This window comes from Pinus tabuliformis, chromosome 3_1, assembly GCF_031772625.1.
Source record: "Pinus tabuliformis cultivar Carrire ecotype Pingquan chromosome 3_1, CPIR1, whole genome shotgun sequence".
Classification (NCBI taxonomy): domain Eukaryota; kingdom Viridiplantae; phylum Streptophyta; class Pinopsida; order Pinales; family Pinaceae; genus Pinus; species Pinus tabuliformis.
In genome coordinates, this window is record NC_142301.1 from 885,815,309 (window position 1) to 885,835,508 (window position 20,200).

The window sequence follows — 20,200 nt, forward strand, 5'->3', positions numbered from 1 at the left end:
CTGTATAAGATCATATCTAAGATCATCGCCAATCGGATCAAGCCCATTCTTTCCAGGCATATTTCTCCTCAACAATTTGCTTTCCTGGAAAATAGACAGATCCATGAAGCCATAAGCTCGGCACAAGAAGCAATCCACTCCATTTGGACAAAGCATCTCAAATGTATTCTGCTGAAGATCGATCTTTCCAAGGCATTTGACCGAGTAAGCTGGCTATACTTAAAAATGATCCTCATCCATCTCGGATTCCCCCTCTCCCTAATCAATTGGATTATGGCTTGCATCTCATCCCCCACCTTCAGTATTCTGATTAATGGATCTGCCTCTCATTTCTTTCATTCTGAAAGAGGGCTGCGCCAGGGTTGTCCCCTTTCACCATTGCTCTTTCTCTTGGTCATAGAAGCTCTCAGCTGCCTCCTCATCTCTGCATCCAGGGAGGGATCCATCAGAGGACTCAAAATATCAGACATCTGTTTCCTCACTCATCTCTTGTTTGTAGATGATGTCTTAATACTACTGGATGGAAGTGTTCAGGACTCGACCACTTTCTCTCGCATACTTGATCTATTCACTAAAGCTACAGGCATGGAAGTGAACAGAGCAAAATCTTCAATATCTATGGTCGGCACCTCTGTTAACGAAGCTCATATTGCCAGGACGGCCTTCCCCTATAATACCCAGCAAATGGACAGAGGGCTCAAATACCTGGGATACTGGATTAAACCCAAAAGCCAGAAGATTGCCGACTGGGTATGGCTGGTGTCGAAGATCGAAAAAAGGATATCTTGCTGGAGTCACAGATACCTCTCTAGGGCTGGGAGGCTTATCTTAATCAAAGCTGTGCTCGAAGCCACCCCTGTATTCTGGATGGCCCTGGCATGGATTCCAAGGAACATATTGGCCAAGCTTCAGCAATTGTGCAACCGATACCTGTGGGCTGGGAACCAAGACAAACGAACATTTGCTTGGATCGGGTGGAACAAGATTGCTTTACCGAAGAAATGGGGAGGATGGGGACTGAAGGATCTCCCAAGTTTTGCAAAAGCTCTGGCTGGCAAAATGGGTTGGGCTCTTCTGACTTCCCACAGCCTTTGGACAAACATTGTGTTCCATAAATATATCTGGCCTCTCAGCATCAGCGACTGGGTAAGGCTGCCTACTTGGAATAAAACTGGTATATCATCGATTTGGAAGGCTCTCCTGCACTCCTTACCTCTCATCAGGGACAACATAGTTTGGCGCATCAGAGATGGTAACAGTGCAAGAATAGGACTTGACCCCTGGTCTGGAAGCGGTGGCCGACACACACTCCCTCAAGATCTTATTGCCTTCCTCTCATCTCGAAACATAAAGGTCATTTCACAGATTGCAGACCCAACGCAGTCAGACATCTTTCATCAAGCTTGGAAATCTGTAGTCTTATTGAATATCCCGAGAAGATGGCACGCCGTATGGGAAGAGTACAGAGAAGCTTTAGTGGAAGCTCACATTCGCATTACAGAAGGCTCGGACGAACTCATTTGGCACCTAGCGGACCACGGTGTTTACACTCCCAAGGAGGGCTATCTATATCTCATTGATCACCGAAAACCTGAAACGCTTGAATCATGGTGGCAGAACATATGGAAATTGGATGCTTCCCCTCGATCGAAATTATTCAATTGGTGTATCCTCAGGAACAAAGTCCCCACTTGTGATCAGCTCATGAAAAGAGCCATTCACGGGCCCTCCAGATGTGTCTTATGTAAGGAGGAATCGGAATCTATAGAGCATATATTTCGGAGCTGTCGTGCTACTGTAGATCTGTGGCGAAATCTTAAGACACACATCAAATTCACAGGCGCCTGGGAAGGACCGAACATCATTAACGCTTGGAGTGACTGGGACAAGAAACACAGGGGGACGAAACTGATTAACCTTCCAATCATAGTTAACTGGACATTATGGAAATCTCGGAACAGCGCCATTTTCGATGAGAAGCCTATCCATTGGACTCTGCTTGAAGCCAGTATCGTTGCTGCCCTACAGGAATTGCCCGACCCTCCCCCTCCGTCCATTAGGCAACCTGCTCCGCATCCTCCCATGGACACTAGCATGCCGTGGGCATATTTTGACGGCGCTGCAAATCAGCAGAGTTGTGGAGGAGGCTTCATCCTTCATATCACAGAAAACCACCATTACAAAATCAAGGCTGGCCTGGGGGTTGGCACAAATAATTTCGCCGAACTGATTACTCTTCGCCACCTTCTTCATTTTGCATTGAGGCATCACTGCATTAGCATCAATATTTTTGGAGACTCACAGATTATTGTAAATTGGATTAATGGCACTGCTACTTGTCACACACACTCTCTCAGCACTATTTTACAAGAAGCTCTCCATCTCAAAGCAGCATTTAATCATATTACTATCTCTCATATATACAGGGAGCACAATAAGGGTGCCGACAAACTTTCCAAGGAGGCATCGCTGATGGACAGAGGACTATGGGAGATTACAGAGATCACTGATCAGCAGGAGCAAAAATTTTATCACAGGCCTTATATAGATCCAGGATACCCAACCCTGGATCAGCATATAGATCCCTAGACATATTTTTGAGGATAGCACTTACAGAGATATACTGTAAATTTTTTGTTTTTAATTTAAATGTACAGCTAAAATGCAGTGAACAGAAAGCATACCCTGCGTGGTATTGCAACAAACTGATTTTTGAGGATACTTCTGAATATAACAGACTCTATATGTAATTATTTTTCGACTCTATTAATGAAATATACAGTGATTTTTCCAGAGGAAAATATATATATATATATATATATATATATATATATATATATATATATATATATATATATATATATCACAAACTTTGCAAGTATGTTATGAGATACTAGATCCAATTAAAATTATAAAAATTTGGATAAAAAAAAATTCATTCAGGAAAAACTTGATAATATATATGTCTTGGTCAATGGCAATGTGTCCAACAACAATATACATTCCTTACCTATCTTTTTATCATTCTAGTTTAGCTTCACCATCCTCACTTCCCATTCACAATTATTCATTAGCAACGATATTTTGATTTTGGCTTTTTTTTGTGTTTTCTGGTTGTGTGATCTTGTGTATCACAAGGAAGAGATCCATCTGGTTGTGGAAGGATATGTAAAAGAAACCAAACAAACAGTTTCTAAATTTCATAATTCACTTCTTCCTCTTTATTTCATTATCTTTATAAAAAAAAAAATTGTTTCTAATTCTTATTTATCAATTATATGATGTTTTTTCACGAACATTATTTAATCATTTTATTTATCCTAATAAAAAGTGGATTATTTACTTAATATATTGGACGCTTCGAAAAAACTATCATATAATTAAACACTACTAAGTTTTCACATTTACACTTTATTCCTACATGTTAAAGTATTGAAGAAAACATCGTGGTAGTTATATTTGTATCAACTATTTTCATCGATTTTAATTTTAGGTGGCTTTCTAATGAAGATTAACAATGAAAATAATTGCACAAATATTTAAAAATCATGACATAAATATTGCAATGTATTCAAAGGTATCATGTATAGTTAAAAGAGTTTTTTTATAGATAAATATTTATAAAGGATAAAGCTAAACCTTAGATTAAGTCAAATAAATTAAAGATAGATTTTTTTTAAATGATGTGCAAAATATTTTATATTTTGAAAATCAACCTAAAAGCATCTAAATTTTCAAAATCATAACATTTTCCTATATTTATTTCAAAAAAACATTAAAATCTCATTTAAAAAAAATATATACATTAATTTATTTAACATTTCTTACACATTGTTTGTGTATTACATTAAGTAGACATAAGTACCAAGGTACAAGACAACTCTTGAAAATATGAGCAATTCTTTAAACAACCAAATGTGAGGACACTAAATATAACTATAGATATGGAAATATTAAAATAAATAGCACCAAAAAACCTTTCATATCACTGTTTGATTGATTTTTAAGGTCAATAACGATGAGGCTAGTCATTGGATTGAATTTTCAAGTCATTAACCATGATGATGACAAGGATGAAAATATGGTGGAGATGAACGTTAACTCAAGTCTTTTTGGTACTAACTTCAATGCAATATTAGTCAACAAATAGCGAAAGAAAACTCCTCCAAGCAAGGGAAAAGCAAAGATGGTCAAGGAACACATTGGCCCATCCTCCCAACTTGCCTCTTAAGGAAAGATTCTTTGATTTCTTATGAAGTTCTTACATCTCTAGATATTTTGTTTTGTTTCATATATGTTCACTAGATATGTGGACATTATATGTTTTTTTGACAACTGGAAAACTTTCATTTCATATAATCAAGCATTTTCACTATATCAGCTGATAGTTAGGTGTGGTTTAGTTTCTTATTTTAGCACGACACACCTAGTTCTCCATATAAGTATTTTGTACAATATTAATACATACATAGTCTCGCATATAAAATTGAAATTGTGGAATTCTAATATTTAACTTAGAAGAATAAGTTGTTCATTGATGCCAAACCTAAAAGCTACCCAATGAGGTTTGAATCCTACAGGCTACTCAATTATGCCAACTAGTTTTAAAGATCAGATGGTAACAATAATTGAATCATAGAAAACCATAACCTCAAATTATAAAGACTCAATTGAATAGGTCTAATGAACTAAAGTTTACAAGAGATATGTACTCAATTGATCACAATATGGTAGTCTTGGACTCATGAAACCATTTAAAACCTTGACATTTATATACTTCTCATATCTTTAACTTTAATCAACAAACTCTCCTTATTTGATATTTAATTGTTTAGATTCATATTGATTACATGAATATATATTTGTAATTAAAATTCATGTACTTTATGTAATATTTTAGTTCTTTGACTAATTCCAATTTGGATTGAATCAAGTACTCACACATCATTATGGGAATTTTGAGGTCTAAAATGGGCCTTCTAAGAAAAATGTACAACCAAAATAAACTTTATAAGAACCAATTGGATTCAACATGATGATGTCAACCATGGGAGATGAATCACCATTTTTGGAGTAAAAAGATAAAAACAATAATAATAAAACTATTTTTTCAACTCATATTTTCAACATCTCCCTAAGGTTTTACTCCAATTTTGAGCAGGAGTACTTGCTAGATGCAAAATTTAATTCCCCATCTAATGAATACCCATGTTGCATACTTTCGATGGACCCTACTACGAGAAAAATGAGAAATACATGAAAGAACGTGATTGCAATAATGTTTTTCATGTATTTCTCATTTTTCGTGTAGACGAGTTCATCGAAAGTATGCAACATGGCTAATATTTGGATGAGGAATCAAATTCTGCATCCAATGAGTGTTGGCATTCGAAATTTGAGTAAACCCATAGGGAGATAAGTTGAAAGTAAGAGTTGAAAAAATAGTTTTTTCTTTTTGAAAGTAAGAGTTGAAAAAATAGTTTTTTCTTTTTGAAAGTAAGAGTTGAAAAAATAGTTTTTTCTTTTTTCCCTCTAAAATATGATGATGTAATCTAATCTTATTTTATTATTTCTACTATTATTTTATAATTTCCTTAGGATTCCCATTATCTCCCTCCTTTGTACCATATATTTAGTAAACGACTCAACATGTTGCTAAAATATTGTGTGTAATTCATTGCATAAAATCAAAAACTACACCAATATGTTCAACTATAAGACCCTCCACTTTGATTAATCTTATTTTTAAGCAATATCACATTTTAAAAATTGTAATTAATATAACTGAAAAAATATCATTCCATAATTCTATCCTTTTACTTTTTGAATAACATTTTTTCCCACAACTTATTTTCTCTCATTTTTTTAAATAATATTCTTTTTCCACAATCTCTCCCAATATAATATTTTTTTTCCCACAACCTTTGAAGCCTCTCCCAACTGATACCTCAATATAAGTGAGGTAGTAGTGAACCCCTATTATTAAAAAGGCTTCCCAAATATAAAATGGGTAAAAGTCAACCCCTTATTATTACAAAGGCTCTCTCCCCTTCGTAATGCATAACCAGGTAAAAGTGATCTCCCTAGAAAGGTTCTCTCCCCTTCGTGGACCACTTAAAAGAAAGCATGAATAAGCTCTCTCCCATTCATAATGCATAAACCTCCCCTTCATAATGTATAACCAAGTAAAATTAATCCCACTGTTATTAGAAATGATCCCCCCTATTATTAGAAGGGCTCTCCCAATATAAAATGGATAAAAGTCAACCCCTTATTATTAGAAAGATTCTCTCCCCTTCATAACCGGTTACCTCTCTCTGCTTCAGAATGGGTAACCAAATTATTACAAAGGCTCCTTGAGCTACAACAAATTGATAAGATTTCATATAAATTGGAAATCACCCTTTTTCTCATTGCATTTTATTGATAATGCAAGGTCTACTCAAATGACACAAAAGTGCATTTAATGGGATATGTTGAATTTACCAATTAACTGATCCAAGATTGGATTCTATCAAGTGGAGGAAGAATTCCCAATCATGTTACAACAAGATAAAAGTGGGGACATTGTTTGTTAAAAAGATTCCATATTAGGCACCCTAGTTACTTATTAGATCACATGCATCAATGATTTAAATGAGTTTAAAAAGAATTGAAGCTACATACTACATTATAAATAAATTTATATAAAAATATTTGAAACCTTTACAATGCAAAATTGACATTCAAAACACCTTCAACTAATGTCTTGTCTTGAAAATCCCTCTGAATTTCTGAGAAGAATTTTGAAGTTCAAAAATAAGTGATTAAAGGATTTATATTTTGCCACCAACTATACAAACAATAAAATTAAAGAGGTTACCTTGAAAGGATGAAAGTAAATTTCCTTTGATTCACTTATTCTAAATGACTCACTCGGTTCCTAAATAAGAATAAAATATTTTCATAGGATCATGTTGCACTCTAATACATTACAAAAATAATTAGCATACATTCATCCAAATCAAGTCGAGGGCATATTTAAAATATATTTGAATTAATTATAAAAAGATTAACACAACAACAAGGAACACTTTTTTTCTCTACTTAGAGATTCAAAATGAAGATGTATCCATGCTTGTATATTTTAATATATTATATCCTTTTTCATGATAGGGAGAAAATATAACTTTTTCACCTTACAAGATTCAATTTCTTTTATTTTCATTTGTACGAATTATACACACAAATAAACCTTGCACATCTCAATCACCTAAACTGTAAATTGTATCTCACTTAACTCGATGCAACACTATAAACCAATGCATGAACTTATAAAAAAATGCAATGGATGGGGAAAAGTGAGACCCAAACACAATTAGAACATATTCCAAACTTTATTGTACATCAAGATAACCTATTCCCCTTGAAATCCTCACATATATATTGCCAGTATGTTACAGAGAGTAAGATCCCCTATGGTGTGTACATGTCGATCAAACTCCAAGGTGATTTGAACAACAATTTACAACTATCAAACTAAACTATAAAATAGATAGTCCATCTGATTATGGATATATCTAACTATGGCAAGCACTTAATGTCTCAAAGGCTTTATAAGGGGGTGAGGCAAAGGGAGAAAACAAACATACTCAAAAACGAAATAATAAAATAATAGGCCGAATAAGAAGCAAAACACAACCAAACCATAGAGCCTCCAATTCAACTACAAGTAGACAACAATCGCATGCAGTGTATATTTGTAAAAAAACAAAATATGTCCTCATGTCTTGTTGATGAAAACATCAAATGTAGGTTAAAAGCATCATGCTTTGAAATCCCTTACTCAACCAAATATTTTTGTTTAATTTACATTTCTTTTCAGCCATTCAGACATCAGAACATGTTGGAATAAGAACACAATACATAATATTGATGTTATTTAATATGACTTAAATACAATGTCTGATCATGATTCCAAAGGTTTGGTAATCACAATAAGAAACAATATTTTTGTACAGTTAAAAAGAGGCCATAGAAATATTTGAAACAAGTTAATGAGACTGATGGTCCTAATGCATAATTATTTTTCCAAATTAGAAAATACACAACTTTGGGGATGCACACTATTGCAAATCCAAAAATATTTACATTAATCTAGGTGAAGAGAGAAATTCACCTAGTTGACCAAATAAATAATTAACTAACTTTCAAAATTCTTCTCTGGCATCTCTACAGTCATCGTCTTTAGAATTTGAAGTTGTTGTCAGTAATATTTCCTTGTGTCCAGCGTTTTAACATCTCCAAGGCTGCTTTTGGTTGATCCATTGGGACCATATGACCTGCATCATGAACCTGGTGCAACAAAATAGAATATTCCATCCATAAGGAAGAAGTCATGTACTTGCAATAAAGAAATCAAAGATGGTCATCAAGTGCCTTTTACCTTGAGAAAACTGAGTGGTCCATAACTGGTTATTAAACCTGCTTCCTTATCATCTACAAGGAAGGATTTTATAGGTGCCTTCTTGAAATTATCATTTCCAGACCAATCTATGGAATTCACCCATCTTGAATTGCCTGAAAGACACATAATTTGAACAATTAATTCTTCAATTTTGAAGTTTTCGCTGACAACACTGAAAAACACAACTGCAAATAAAGTCATTGTCCAAAAGAAAATCAATATTTTTTATGTATACAACATCATTACCTAACCAATTGCAAATAAGATCATATTCTCCTGCATAAACTAGCAGCTTGACACCATCCTCCAAGAGTGTTGGAATGCCAACTTCCATATTCCGCATCCAATCAGCAAGCATATATTCAAAAACCAGGGTGCTACAGAGGACAAATTGTTGGCTACCAACCCCTAGGGCATCCTTAACAGAAGATTGGTTTAAGTAATACTTCATATTTAAGAAACCATAGCACAGGTCACCATTGCACTCCTTCCGAATATCATAGTACTACAAAATATAAAACAAAATTGATGAAAACCACATTTTAATATGCAAAATGCTAGTAAAATAAATATCATGTCTGACTATCTAGTATTTAGAAGTTAAGAGATAATGTCTTACATTGATATTCCCAGCTAATGCCAAAATGGAATTGAAAATTGATTTGCAAGTAAAGTATGATGCAATGCAAGTGTCATTCCCTTTGGTACCTAGCAAGATATCACACCAACTATAATCAGAACCCACATTAGGAACCCTCGATGAAGAATCTAGCATAAGATCACCCTTAACCAGTATCAAATGCATGAGATATATTATCAAAGACGATATATTATCAATTACATGAGATATATTATCAAAGGAGATATATTGTCAATTACATGAGATATATTATCAATTACATGAGATATATGATCAAAGACGATAAAAATTAAGTTTACCATACTGCTAAATGTTTGTAAAAACACACAATAAACAATAATCAACTAATTAGAAAAGAAAAAAGCATCACCTTGCCAAATAATTTGAGATACAGATAAGCCTTTACTACTGTTATGGAAAACACTTGGACATTCATCTTAAAAAATGCATTGAATATTTCACAAGTCTTCCACTGAGGATAAGTGCTAAAAGCCCTCAACACAAGTTTTATGGATAGTTCACAAGTTGTATTGGTCCAACTATGGCTATCCTCCCAATCAAGGAAACAACGTGCAAAAACCCACTGCGGAGTATTACCAAAAAAACTACATGATAAACATAGCTTTCCGTTAAGGGTGAGAAATAGATGGTTAAGTTTTAACTCACCACAAAGTTTTATGGACCGTTCACATGATGGATAAATTTTGTTGATTCGATTGTAATCATCTTCCCTAATAAGACCCATCTCGAATGCATAATCTGTGTATGCTTTATACTGGATCGCTGGATCAGTAAGTCCATTACCAATGGCAAATCCCTGCAGGAAGTTTGAAATACGTATAGATGAAAAATGGGCTTTAAAAAGCTTCTTGATAGCATATGACTTGTTTATAAAAGTTTCTATAATTGAAAATTCTGGTAAATAATAAAAATAGAAGGGATGCACATGCCCATCAATTATAGTTTTCTCTTAAAACTCCATATATAGAAGCACAAAGGTGATAAGCTAGATAACACAAAACAACAAAACGAAAGAATGTGACACACTATACCTTCAAATTTATTGGAAGACCCTCATTGTTTTTGTTTCCTTGGTGGACCCTACTTGTAACTGCTGGAACATAGTGTCCACCATATGACTCTCCAGTGATAAAGAGATCATTCTTTGCATACTTTGGATGTTCTTTAAAAAATTCCTAGCAGATATTGGTGAAACTTATTAGAGTTTAAATCTGCATTCATTGACAAGCAACTACAAGTTTGTTTTACTTACAAATTGACAAGTTGAACTTGTACATGGGCCACCCACAAATGGTTAAACTGCTAATTAAAAAAAGCAATTTTCCATCTCTATATTAGGTAGATATCAAATACATCACATGTGGAAGAAATGAAACATACTTGTATAAAGTCATACATATCATTACTAACACCCTTCTCATCATGACGAAGGTCACGTCTGTCAGTGCTGTAACTAAAACCAGTTCCAGTAGGTTGATCCACAAAAATGATATTTGATGCCTGCCAAGTTACTATCATATTATATTCAACATCTTGAGTCTTTAAAACACTAAATGATCCTTTTCAAGTTAGAGGCAAGAGTGCATAAATTAAAAAACGTTATAACAAATTGTTATAGGCAAATGTGTGTAAATTAAAAGAAAAGTTATTAGAAAATTATTTATACAAAATAACACATAAATACAACGATTGCTTAGGCACTCTACAACCCAGTATGATGTATATGTTGTCACATAACTTTACATTTAAAAATTATAAAATAATACTTACATTAACAAAATAAAAAAATAGTAGTAACAACAAATAAAGAGCTAAATAAGAGAAATTAAAACTTTTCTTATATTTTCACTTTTCATTGTGAGGGAGGTGTAAATAATTACATTCTTAATATGGAGTTGATATATAATACTCAAAAATATTAGTACCCAAAGAAAATAATGTGGGTAGTAAATCAAATATTTCCGTATGCATGTTGAGTAAAATATTTTAACATCAAATGCAGTGAGAGAAAGTGTGGGCGAGTTCTTATTCCATTAATAGGTTCTTTCTAATTCCAGGTATGAAATATTTGTAATTCCTTCAATGTTTAAGATTGAGTTACAAATAAAATATTTCAATCTAAGCTAAAAAACAACATAGATCCATCTTAATCCCAAATTTAGAAAGATATGAGAGGAATAAAATCTTTCCAAGTGCAATCCTTTCTTCAAGTTTTGCACTCAAAAAGGGGTTTGCATCTTGAGAGATTTGATACCTCTCAGCATTTGGTAGATCTGGAGCTAAGATGGATATATGTTGGTAATACAAGACAATTTAGGCTAGTAGATGTGCCACTACATACATCATCAATGAGTGATAATAAGACAGAGATCAAGATATTATACAATTCAGGAAAACACAATTCTATAATAGAGTTTAGAAAAATCTTTAAAAAGCATGAAGTACAATATATCATTCCCAAGTCAGTATCATTTGAGACACTCATAACATAATCTCATTTTGTATGAACAAACACATCAACCTTGACCTCACTGCATTAAGGTTGTTAAAGTATGAGAAACATGACTTCTTCCCTCCTTCAAGATAATTAAAAAGTCAACAAAATTTTGCATTTAAAATTTCAACAGTACTCAGTTACAAAACTTTTTCTTTAAAAATTTCAACATTACTCAGTTACAAAAAAATTTCATTTAAAATTTTAAACAAATTTAGTAGGTAATTTTTTTACCTTACTTTTCCCTACGTACATATTATAAATTTAGCATAGGTGCCATTACTTTTTACTATCCATCTTTATATATAAATTGTGTTTTTCCATTGAAACTCACCACAATGACAGGCATTGCCATAATATTATAGCAAGCATAAAGAGAGTTGACCTAATAACCAAGTCAAAAGTGTCTCTCCTTAAAACCATGACACATTCTGCCAACGTCTAATGTTAAGGCCATTCGTTAGGAACTAGTTGTTATGCACAAAATCTGCGATGGTAGGGAGTATAATTTCCCATGCATAATCACAATATAGAATATTCAACAACATTTGATAGCCTTCAGAATAAAATATGAATATATCCTACAAAGTTACAAACATAATATTATAATATCTTGAAGCACATATGTCTAGACTTGCTTCTAAAAGGTAAAACACTGCATTTTCAAGTGCAAATTTTCAAATTTAATGTAATATCCCTAACCCAGAATATTCCTCAAACCCCAGCAAAAACTCCAACCAAATATGTGCAAATGATATAATAACTCAGAAGTGATAAAATAACAGTGGAACAACATATAATAATGTAAATCGGAAATATAAGCAGATACACAAGAAATGCAGCGAGAAATGCTAAGCCATTTTATTATACTGAGCAATAAATGAGTACAAGAGGTGATTATACAGATGGCACCTCGACTTGCACAAGGCAAGTGAAGAAATACTCTCAAAATGACAAGAATGGCCTCTCTGCGTGGATGTTGTTGTTGTGCTACTGCTGCTGCTAGAAAACAAATGATGATTTGGGGTTGCTCCCCTCCTCAGAAAAAGTTGAAACTCTGGATTCAGACTCTACTCAAGAAACCCAGAAAAACCCAGATAGTTTTCCTAGAATGGCCTCACATTGATCTACGTCCCAGCTGCTGGGACACTGTCGTGCTACTGCTGCTACTTAAAATCGAATGAGGATTTGGGGCTGCTCCCCTCCTCAGAAAAGTCTGAAACTTTGGAATCGGACTCTACTCAAAAAACCCAGAAAGATTTTCTTAAATGGCCGACCCCCGAAAATCACCCCCTTGGGGTTCTACGTAGTTCCACAAAGACGCTGATGAAATTGCTGCTGAAATGCTAATGAATCTACTGTTGGAATGCCAATGGAAATACCTTGCCTGAGCAGGCACTCGAAGTCCCCTGGGGCTAAGGGTAAGATCTCCGAACAGAGATACTCAATGCACTAAACAGTGTTGCAGACTAGTTAAACAGCCAGCGTGCTCTAAGTCGAAATGACTATCACAAATGCTCATAACCAGAATGATCCCAAATGAGGGGGTTCCTCTCTATTTTATAGCCTCTACCTCTCATAATCCCTAGGCTCACTTTCTCCTACGTGATCCCCTTCTTGCCATGTGTTCCTTCCCTCCTGCGCAGTCCCTCCATGTGTCTGCGTGGGCCCCATTTCTGTGTCCGCCTTTGGCCCCTTTGGTTCCCCCTCAAGTCACAACGTTGTGCTACCTAGGAAGTGACTTTTTATTCTAAAGTGAGTTATGTTCCCCCTTCCTCACTTTTTATTTACAAATAACTATAGAAGGAAATAATCGAACAAAATTGAATATTCCAATTAGCCATAGCTAATTAGGAATATTACAGTCTCCACTGGAAAAATGTTGCTTGTCCTCAAGCAACTAAAGTGATGGATGCTGTAAGATCTCCTCACTCTCCCAAGTGGCATCCTCATCCAGCAAATTCTTCCACCTCACCAATAATTCTCGGACCTTCCTGCTCCGCAACCGTCTCTCCCTAGAGTCAATGATAGCCTCCAGCTGCAATACCAAATGCCCCTCATCATCCATGGGTGGTAGCTCATCCGTCACGGTCACCTGCTACCCCAATGCCTTCTTCAAGCATGATACATGAAAAATGTTATGAATCTTACTACCTTGGGGCAACTCCAACTCATATGCAACCTGTCCAATCCTGCATATCACCCTGTATGGCCCATAAAAGCGAAGCTTGAGCTTCTTAGCCCACTTCTACTTTAGCGATGACTGTCGGTATGGCTGTAATCGTAGGTAGACCATGTCCCCTACCTAGAACTGCCTCTCCACTCGACCCCTGTCGGCATACAGCTTCTGTTGGTTCTGTGTTGTAGCCATGTTATCCTTGAGAGCTCAAAGGATATCCTGACTCTCTTGGATCCAAATCTTGGCTCTAGGAGCCCTGCTATCACTAAACATCACGTCGACAAAGGATAAAGGATGATACCCATATAAGGCATAGAATGGTGACATACCAATGGACATGTGATGCGAAGTATTGTAGCAGTACTTCCCCAGATGTAGCCACTTTAGCCATGCTCGTTGTTGCCCACTGACATAGTTACGCAAGTAGCCCTCCAGCCACTTGTTAACTATCTTCGTCTGTCCGTCCATCTGTGGGTGATAGCTGGTCTCGGTGTCAACTTCGTCCCCACTAATCGGAAAAGCTCCTGCCAAAACCCGCCCATGAAACCGCTGACCCTGTCACTAACGATGGTCTTAGGAAACCATGTAGCCTGAAGATCTCCCTGAAGAACAGGTCGACCACCTGTGCTGCTGTATAGTGTGTGGATATGGTAAAGAAATGTGCATACTTCGTCAGTCGATCAACGACAACAAAGATACAATCCTTGCCTTGTACCATGGGCAACCCTGCGATGAAATCCATCGAAATACTCTCCCATTTCCCCTATGGAATGGGAAAAGGTTGCAATAATCCTGCGGGATGGCTCATCTCTCCCTTGTTCCTCTAGCAAACATCGCACTCCCCGATGTGTTTGAGTACGTCCTCCTTGAGGCCCTTCCATGAGAACCTCTCCCTAATGGCCCTGTAGGTTTTGGTAAAACATGTCCTGCCAATGGGGAATCAAGTGATACCTGGAGTATCTTCTTCTTGATCTGAGACCCCTCAGTCAAGAAGATTTGGTCCCTGTAGTAGATGATCTCATCGACCACTCTGTACCTGTCGTCTACCACCTGCCCATCCAGAACCTCACATGCAAATCTGTCCTTGAAGTACTCTACCAAGAGTCAAGCCCTCCAATCTGTATCCAAGCTCATAAGAGACAACGTGGCTCTACGTGAAAGGGCATCTGCTACCACGTTGTTCTTACCTTTGACATACTCAATGTCAAAGTCATATGCTTGGATCTTACTGATCCACTTCTGCTGCCTCTCTTGTAGTTACTTCTACTCCCAAAAGAACTTGAGGCTGTTGTGATCAGTCCTCACCCTGACCCTGTTGCCTACCAAATACTGTCGGTACTTAGCCATTACATGCATGATGGCCAGCATCTCCTTGTCGTATATGGAATACAAAGTCTCGTGCAGAAGGAGCTTCCAGCTCTCAAATGCTATAGGGTGACCTCTCTGCATCAATACTGCGCCGATCCCCTCTCTCAATGCATCATACTCCAAAACAAATGGCTGCGTGAAATCTGGCAATGCAAGCAACTCCTGGATAGCCCGCTCAATCTCATCCCGATAGGCCTTGGGGTGCCTATAGGGGGTGGTAATCACGGCCTGTATGCCCTGTTCAAGCTCGATGGTGTGCTCAAACCCCCAATCTAGTTGTTGTCCTAGTGGAATCTCCCCAAACACTATGGCATACCGATCAGGGATAGACTGTATCTCTGGGTGTACCATCTGCCATCTGCTCTGTGTCCACTACTGGCTCTCTCTGTTCTGCGTCTACCACAGGTTCCTCTTGTTTTGCGTTTGCCACAGGAACACAATCTCCCTCCCCGTAGGTATTCTCCAACCTACGCCCAGTGTCTTTGTATCTCTGACCTCTGTAACAGATATAGGGTTTTTCCCCCGGTGTCATAGATTGCTAGCTCCACAGGCTGAGCCAGATCTATGCTCTGATACCATTGTAATATCCCTAACCCAGAATATTCCTCAAACCCTAGCAAAAACTCCAACCAAATATGTGCAAATGATATAATAACCCAGAAGTGATAAAATAACAGTGGAACAACATATAATAATGTAAACCAGAAATATAAGCAGATACACAAGAAATGCAGCGAGAAATGCTAAGCCATTTTATTATACTAAGCAATAAATGAGTACAAGAGGTGATTAGACAGATGGCACCTCAACTTGCACAAGGCAAGTGAAGAAATACTCTCAAAATGACAAGAATGGCCTCTCTGCGTGGATGTTGTTGTTGTGCTGCTACTGCTGCTAGAAAACAAATGATGATTTGGGGTTGCTCCCCTCCTCGGAAAAAGCTGAAACTCTGGATTCGGGCTCTACTCAAGAAACCCAGAAAAACCTAGAAAGATTTCCTGAAATGGCCTCACATTGATCTGCGTCCCAGCTGCTGGGAAACTGTCGTGCTACTGCTGCTACTAGAAATCGAATGAGAATTTGGCGCTGCTCCCCTCCTCAGAAAAGGCTAAAACTCTGGAATCAGACTCTACTAAAAAACCCCAAAAAAACCCAGAAAGCTTTTCTGAAATGGCCTACCCCCGAAAATCACCCCCTTGGAGTTATGCGCAGTTCCACAAAGACGCTGATGAAACTGTTGATGAAACTGCTGCTGAAATGCTGATGAATCTACTGCTAGAATGCCAATGGAAATACCTTGCCTGAGCAGGCACTCGAAGTCCCCTGGTGCTAAGGGTGAGATCTCTGAATGGAGACACTTAATGCACTAAACAATGTTGCAGACTAGCTAAACAGCCAGCGTGCTCTAAGTCGAAATGACTATCACAAATGCTTATAACCAGAATGATCCCAAATGAGGCGGTTCCTCTCTATTTTATAGCCTCTGCCTCTCACAATCCCTAAGCTCACTTTCTTCTACGTGATCCCCTTCTTGCCATGTGTTCCTTCCCTCCTACGCAGTGCCTCCATGTGTCTGCATGGGCCCCATTTTTGCATCCCTTTTTGACCCCCTTGGTTCCCCTTTAAGTCGCAACATTGTGCTACCTAGGAAGTGACTTTTTATTCTAAAGTGAGTTATGTTCCCCCTTCCTCACTTTTTATTTACAAATAACTATAGAAAGCAAAAATCGAACAAAATCAAATATTCCAATTAGCCATAGCTAATTAGGAATATTGCATTTAATAGAATAGTGAATTGTACTCATAATAGTCCATTTTCAAGAATGCAAAAACTAGAACATGATGAATCACAAAATCCATATGAAGAGATTGAAAGCCATGACTAATTTTCTCAATGGAAACTTGTTGATTGGATTAGAGAAGAAGGGTTCCATTTTCAAGAATGCAAAAACTAGAACATGATGAATCAAAAAAACCATATGAAGAGATTGAAAGCCATGACTAATTTTCTCAATGGAAACTTGTTGATTGGATTAGAGAAGAAGGGTTTTTCTTGCCTAGGTACTAAAGCTAGCAGAAGAACCCATGAGACAACCACTTAAGCGGTTTATTAATTTAATTTAACTATTTCCTAAAAATTAAATTTATGGAAAATTAAAAATACCTAAGTTAACTTATGATTTAATCTTTGACCATTGATCATGATTTAATCTCAATCATTGAGCCTAGGGGATTAAAGTTGAGATCAAAATTATAAGAGATAGAGTGAGTTGGCGGCAAGTTATTTGAGCACAAGCAAATGTGAGAGGTTAGCTAAGGAAGAGTGAAGGTTTCAATAGATCGAATGACTCAACATCCAAGCAAAATAAATTGGGAGAGGGCCATTCTCTTATAGCCCAACGTAGTAATCTATTCGCACATGCACGCAGGAGAGAAGAAGAGCGCTAGAACATATTGTCCAAGTAGATAATATGCACATGAGTTTCGCAAATCTAGTGCCCATGAAGGGAGATTGATTTAGTTGAAATTGATTGAGTGTTTTCTTGAGATAAAAAGGAAGTTTCTCCCTTGTTGTAATTTTAAGAATAAAATCGAAAAAATAAAACACGCAGCGTTGCAAGTTTTCCATAGAGATGGGGTTTCCTAGGTATATCTTGTGTTCTATGGTTGATGTGTTTGTCTTCTAATTTATTTTCATTGTGCATGATAAGTTAGAAAACTCAATGTATTTGCAATTTAAGATTCCACTATAGCAATTGTTTGTATTTCTAGTTTTTATACTTAGAAAATTGTAAATCAATTGTCGTGTTTTAAGGAAATCTAACAAAACTGCTTAGGCAAATTGCAAGTATTGCCATAAGTTCTATCATGTTTAGAATGGAGATTTCACTCTCAAACTAGTCTTTGCATCCATTCACATTCATGACATCAATAGTAGCAAAGACCAGTGATTTGGATAAAAGTGTTTTTCAATTTTTCTCTTTTCCCAACATTATTATTTCTTTGACCGTAGATTCCACATATTGTAAATTTTAAATAAAATTTAAAATAATCTCTTGAATGCTTTCCCTAGGCATTCTCAACAGATTGAGTAGTTTCCTCTGCTAAGATTCAAATTTTAATTTTATGACAAATTTCTAAATTTTTCCTTTATTGCTATAATCTATATTTGCAACCAATTATGTTGTTCTAGATTTGAACCAGAAATTCCATACTCTTTTTAACCACTCATCAAAACATTATTTTAAAGTTAATTTCAAATACATTAAAATAATATCTACTCATTAATTTGTAAGAAATCGTGACTGGCAGATAAAATACTCAAGTGGATCCAATCTTACATTCAGGAATAGCTCACTAAGGGTTGAAAACAGAATCGATCTTGTGCACAGAAACGTTTAAAACTTGTAAAACTATCTCAAGAATGAAAAAAAACTCTTGAAACTAACGCAAAAGACAAAAGAGAGAATACCTGGTCCCATCCATACTCATTCCAGACCAGAGTTAAATTGTCTGTAATCTTGAAAGGCCCATTTTCATAGAAGACAGCAAGCTCACTGCCACAACCAGGACCTCCAGTCATCCAAAGAACAACAGGGTCATCCGCTTTGCTTCCCCGTGACTCAAAAAAGAAGTAGAAGATCCTAGGCATGACAATTAAGTGTCAGTGTAACCATTTGTCACAATACTAATACCTTTCCTGACAGACCCCAATCTAAATAAATGCCTCCATAAATTCTCTCAAAAATCTCCGGAACACTTACCTCGCAGCGTGCGTGTCTTTGAGGCGAAAATACCCGGCATGATGACCCAGTTCTTCGAGGCTGGCGTTCTTTTCTGAGTCCCCATTACTATCCAAATTGATACTCCTTTCGACCAAACGACGGCCGACGTCGTTTTCCTCTTCTGGTTCTGCGATTCCCGGAATCAAATTCAGCTCTTTAATCACCCGTTCGGTCGTCGGGAGCCATAAATGAGAAAATGACGGAGATATGCAGAAGCACAGCAACACCAACAGAACAAAGGCTTTCATCTTCATTTCCTTTTGCAACTTTGTTCTCTGCAACAAGATCGGCCGAAACTAGGGCTTTACATAGATCGGCGTTCGACTCTCTGCCCGGGATAGAATTTGACAGGCAAACTGCCCTTCAAATGCCTAGGAGCTGACGGCGTCAGACGTGATCACGGAGTCGGAGTTTAGTGGGAGCAGTTTTAGAAGTCAAACCATCCTGGAAGAAAAGGAATTGTTTTTTTAAATTTTTTCGGTATTGGAATATTGCAGAAATATTTGTGGTGAAATTTTGATTTGTGTTATTAGAAGTCAAACCATTGTGGAAGAAAAGGAATTGTTTTTTTAGATTTTTTTGGTATTGGAATATTGCAGAAATATTTGTGGTGAAATTTTGATTTGTGTTATTTAAACTGCGTTTTTGATTGTATAAATGGATTCAGCATCTGAAAAACCTCAGGGCACTTTGATTGTGTGGGGTTACCAGCGTGTGATTTCAATAAATTCTGGCCAGATTTTAGAGAAATCAAACTGAAAAAACCCACCCGGAAAGCTTCCAAAAAATCTCACTAAATACCAGTGGGGAGGGAAAGGCATTGTTTGCTAATGTTAGAAATTCCTTTGGAAAGTTATTTTTTTTAGAATTTGATGATTTTTAAAATTTGATAATAAAATTACTTGAATCGTTATTAAAGATAGAAATTTATGTAGCACTACTAACCCTATCTAAATTTCCCAAAATTTCTCCCAAATTTTAACAAAAATCACAGCAGAATTTTTCCAAACTAATTAATACCAACTAAAAAATAAATAAATGTGAATTGAAACCCCAATATAATTTAATGAAGACCAAAGTGATTTGCCCACCACTAAAATTTTGAATATTAAAATTAAAATGATTAAAACAGACATTAAAGCTGCAGAAACCTGTAAATAGAGGGTTGGTAGCGTAGTTACAAAGGATGGCGCTGTGAATAAAGTGATTATATGTAAGTTAGTTCTTTCTTGGTAGAGTATAAATCGATTAAACCATATATATTTAT

The 20,200-nt window shown here is 36.3% G+C and overlaps 1 pseudogene across 1 annotated transcript; it reads right to left on the reverse strand.

Annotated features, from left to right (window-relative positions):
- Nucleotides 1-7,913: 7,913 nt before the first annotated feature.
- Nucleotides 7,914-19,414, reverse strand: LOC149190446 (serine carboxypeptidase-like; annotated as a pseudogene). The gene is made up of 9 exons (XR_016255991.1): nt 18,913-19,414; nt 18,621-18,792; nt 10,488-10,607; nt 10,139-10,282; nt 9,753-9,903; nt 9,066-9,154; nt 8,693-8,951; nt 8,426-8,559; nt 7,914-8,334 (listed from the first exon to the last, which is right to left on the reverse strand). The product of XR_016255991.1 is annotated as a serine carboxypeptidase-like (transcript).
- Between the last annotated feature and the right edge of the window lie 786 nt (nt 19,415-20,200).